Raw genomic sequence first — 5,317 nt, 5'->3', positions numbered from 1 at the left:
AAATCACAGGCACAACCTGCAGTCAACATTAATTAATTCTAAACAAAGAATATCATGACCAAACAACAAATTGAACAATAGCATAAAAATACATCTCACATAGGGTAACATCAAAACGATCCACATGACAATTTTCTCATACATGGTGACAGAACATTGCCAGCTACAGAAATACTTATTATGTATATATTATGTAACATGAATAAGATCCTGCAGTTTAACTATCCTTTGCTCAGATATGTGAACTGTTAAAAGTAGTTATGTCATGCCCCTCAGTTCTTAACACATAGAAAAAATAAAGCTGTATTGGCTCACCCGTAAAACTTCTTCACTCTGTCTTAAACTTCAAGTGAGCTGGTTTGGGCACGAACAGGTCAGGACTGCTGTGGTCCAATCTTCTCTTGTCAGGTTTAGACAGGAGTCCTCACTACTGCATCAGTCAGCAACTACCTAACTATACAGACAGTAGAAGTTACACAGTTGTCTAAAATAACACCAAATAGCCGTAGGTAAAATGCAGAATTGGGATTTTCTCACCTGATATTTCTCTTCGGTCTTCAAATCATCTGGTGCAATCTTCTCTTGGCAGGTTTAGACATTAGTCCTCTGTACTGCATTAGTCAGCAGCCACCTAAAAATACAGACATTAGAACTTACACTTGACTTGACTTACAAAATGTATACACATCTGACTTGACGTATACACACCTGTCTAAAATAGCACCAAATAGCTGTAAGGAAAATGCGGGATTCAGATTTTTCCCACCTGATATTCCTGTTGGGTCTTCAAATCATCAGATCTGGTCTAATCTGCCTTGTCACTGGTTTAGACAGTAGTCCTCACTACTGCATCAGTCAACAGCCACCTAACTATACAGACATTATAAGTTACACACTTGTTTCACATAATGCCGAGTAAATGGTAAGTAAAATGCAGAATTGGGATTTTTCTCACCTCATATTCCTCTTAGGTCTTCAAATCATCTGGTCTGGTCCAATTTGTCTCGTCAGGTTCAGAGAGTAGTCCTCACTACTGCATCAGTCAGCAGCCACCTGGCTACACAGACATTAATTAGATGTTACATTCTTGTCTCGAATACCAAATGCTTGTTGGTCGCCTTGAATCTTGTTAACTCGAGTTTTTGGCGGGATCACCAAATATATTTAGTTATGTACACAGCCACATTCCAGGTGTTTTGAACCACGTGTAGATAGCGAAAAGACAAAAGGTTGCTTAATACATAATTTCTTTCAACAAAATGCAACCTTAAAACGCGATAAAAAAAAGTCATGCACATTACATTTAAAACCATACAAGCACACCGCACATTAAAGAATGTTGAAAGCAACGTGATAGACGTTTTCAAAGCCTGTCTAAAATTAGCAACAGTCGCTCTCTAATTTAGAACAAGGTAAATTCTTACGAAATATAACTTGACATGGTCGTACTATAGTTGCTAGGGAAGAATGTCAGCCAAACAATTTGCTGGTTTACCTGTAATAATAAGCCACGCTACTCTCCCCAACCGTCTTCTCCAAAATTCGCCAGGAAATCAGGAAATCCGCATTTTCTCTTCAAATCATCTGGTCTGGTCCAATTTGTCTCGTCAGGTTCAGACAGAAGTCCTCACTACTGCATCAGTCAGCAGCCACCTAACTATAAACACTTGATTAAAATAACACCAAATAGCTGTAGGTAAAATGCAGAATTCAGATCTGTCTCACCAGATATTCCTCTTGTGCTTTGGAATCATCTGGTCTGGTCCAATCTGTCGGTCAGCATCAGGCAGTAGTCCTCTGTACTTCATCAGTCAGCAGCCACCTAAAAATACAGACATTAGACGTTACACTTGACTTGACTTATACACATCTGACTTGACTTATACACACCTGTCTAAAATAACACCAAATAGCTTTAAGGAAAATGCGGAATTCATATTTTTCACACCTGATGTTTTGTTGGGTCTTTAAATCATCAGATCTTTTCTTATTTGTCTTGTCACTGTTTTAGACAATAGTGCTCCCTACTGCATCAGTCAGCAGCCACCTAACTTTACAAACATTAGAAGCTACACACTTGCCTCACATGATACCGAGGAAATGGTAAGTAAAATGCAGAATTGTGATTTTCTCCACCTGATTTTCCTCTTAGGTCTTCAAATCATCTGGTCTGGTCCAAATAGTCTCGTCAGGTTCAGAGAGTAGTCCTCTGTACTGCATCAATCAGCAGCCATCTGACTACACAGACATTAATTAGATGTTACATTCTTGTCTCGAATACCAAATGCTTGTTGGTCGCCTTGAATCTTGTTAACTCGAGTTTTTGGCGGGATCACCAAATATATTTAGTTATGTACACAGCCACATTCCAGGTGTTTTGAACCACGTGTAGATAACGAAAAGAAAAAGGTCGCTCAATACATGATATCTTATACATAACTTCTTTCAACAAAATGCAACCGTAAAACGCGATTAAAAAGACATGCACATTACATTTAAACCCAACAAGTTCACCGCACATTAAAGAATGTTGAAAGAGCGGCAACGTGATGGATTTTTTCAAAGCCTGTCTAAAATTAGCAACAGTCGCTGTCTAATTTAGAACAAGGTAATTTCTTACGGACTATAACATGACATGTTCGTACTATAGTTGCTAGGGAAGAATGTCAGCCAAACAATTTGCTGGTTTACCTGTAATAATAAGCCACGCTACTCTCCCCAACCGTCTTCTCCAAAATTCGCCAGGTCAGGAAATCCGCATTTTCTCTTCAAATCATCTGGTCTGGTCCAATTTGTCTCGTCAGGTTCAGACAGTAGTCCTCACTACTGCATCAGTCAGCAGCCACCTAACTATACAGACATTAGATGTTAAACACTTGATTGAAATAACACCAAATAGCTGTAGGTAAAATGCAGAATTCAGATTTGTCTCACCTGATATTCCTCTTCTGCTTTCAAATCATCTGGTCAGGTCCAATCTGTCGATTAGCATCAGACAGTAGACCTCTGTACTGCATCAGTCAGCAGCCACCTAAAAATACAAATATCTTCACGACCTAGCCAAGGTACCATGGAATGTCATAGAGAGCTTTTCGACCATCGATGAACAGCTGGAGGTATGGGAAAACCTGCTCACTGGAGTTGCTAATATACATGCTCCTTTAAAGAGGGTCAAGGTCAGAGGTACGCCTGCCCCGTGGCTAACTCATGACCTGAGACAGCTCATAGCCCTCAGAGATCAACTGTACAAAGAAGCTAAACGATCAGGTAACCCTAAAGAGATGACTGAATACAAATCTATAAAAAACAAAGTAAATTATCTCTGCCGCAAAGCCAAAAAGGATCACGCGGCTCAGTCAGTCATTCAAGGGTCCGAAGAGGGACAAACTGGAATATGGAAAGCCATACGGAACTTACTTCCTAGTAAGACACTGAATACCATCAACAGCATTCAGTATGAAAACCAAAACATCACCGACAAGCTAGGTATAGCAGAATGCTTTAATTGGTTTTTCCATAAAGTTATTGATGACTTGTATAAATCCATCTCAAGCACTGTTCCTCATTACAGCCCGTTTCAGTTCATCAACAATGTCGATAGTACTTTCTCTTTTACTCCAGTCACCGAGGAGTCTGTCATAAGTCTACTCTCCAGGCTTAAAGTTAAAAAAGCTACAGGACTAGACACTATAGACAACAGGCTCTTGAAAGTGGGAGCCCACATACTTGGTCCTCCCCTCACTAAACTTTTTAACTTTTCACTCAGCACCGGAGAGTTCCCTGAAAAATGGAAACGGTCGAAAATTATGCCCATCCACAAAAAAGGGGACAAGACAAACCCGAACAACTATCGTCCGGTGTCCCTACTATCAGGTGTTTCAAAGGTTCTTGAGAGGGTAGTACACAACCAATTGTACGAATACCTCAGCCACCACCGGCTACTAACACCTTCTCAGTCTGGTTTTCGTAAACAACACTCATGTGAGACTGCTCTTCACTCTGTGGTAGAAGACTGGATTCAATCCATAGATAACAGGGATATAACTGGTGTAGTGTTTTGCGACCTGTCAAGAGCGTTTGACACCCTAGATCACGATATACTGCTGCTAAAACTGAAATGCTACGGTGTGGACGACTCGGCTTGTGACTGGTTAAAGTCATACTTAACTGACAGACAGCAATGTACAGGGTTGGGCTCAGTTTTGTCCTCCGCAACGCGCGTTACCTGTGGTGTCCCCCAGGGATCCATCTTGGGACCACTTATGTTTATCATTTACATCAATGACCTACCAAATTGTGTCCAGTCGTGCAAAGTCTCCATGTATGCCGACGACACTATCTTATATTTCGCAGCAAGGAGCATTTCAACACTTGAGAAGACATTACAAAAGGACTCAACTCGGATCTCTCAGTGGTTTGCAGCAAACAAGCTTTCCCTAAATCCTAGTAAATGTAAGACAATGCTTATAGGGTCAGCAGGTATGAATGTGGCGAATACCAAGCTTAATGTTATATTAGACGGGGCTAAACTCGAACAGGTGACTAGTTTTAAATATCTTGGGGTCACTATTGATTGCCTTCTCAAATGGAACGAACATTTCAAACATATGTACAAGAAACTTGCTCAGACCATTGGCATTATTAAGCACTTGAAACCCTACCTAAACAGACAAGCCCTAGATGTAATGTACACAACGCTATTCATTCCGCACATACAGTACTGTAGCACTGTCTGGGACACGGCAGGGAAGGGATACATTGAAAATTTGCAAAAGCTACAAAACAGGGAGGGTCGGGTGATTCTGGGCTGTGACAGGCGAACTTCTACCTCAACCCTTCTAAACACACTAAAATGGGTCCCAGTGGTTGAAATACATAAGAAAAGCAAAGCTACTCTCGTCTATAAAGCTATTAACGGTTTGACTCCTTCCTACATCACTGCAATGTTCACTCAATTATCACACGTGCATACTCACAACACTCGCCTCAGGGCGCAAGGAGGTCTTCAGTTGCCAATGACTAAGCTAGAATACAGAAGACGTGCCTTTTCTTCGTCTGGGGCGGTATTGTGGAACACACTACCACATCACCTAAAAGCAGCCAGGACCCTAGCAGCCTTCAAGCAATCTTATGTACTGGGCAATCATTGATATGCAAATTCCAAGCCTGATTTTAATCTTGATTTCTTTTTGTCCTACCTTGGTTCTATGTTATATGATGGTCAGGCTTCACTTTTGTTTCACTTATTTTGGTATTATGATTTCATGCGCAATGTATGCTACTTAAGTTACCTTGCTTTTGTATTATTTAGTAACTT

This window comes from Branchiostoma belcheri, unplaced genomic scaffold, assembly GCF_001625305.1.
Source record: "Branchiostoma belcheri isolate BF01 breed outbred unplaced genomic scaffold, Haploidv18h27 scaffold18, whole genome shotgun sequence".
NCBI classification, from domain to species: Eukaryota; Metazoa; Chordata; class Leptocardii; order Amphioxiformes; family Branchiostomatidae; genus Branchiostoma; species Branchiostoma belcheri.
The sequence above is the reverse complement of the archived record's forward strand: the minus strand, read 5'-3'. Positions refer to the sequence as shown.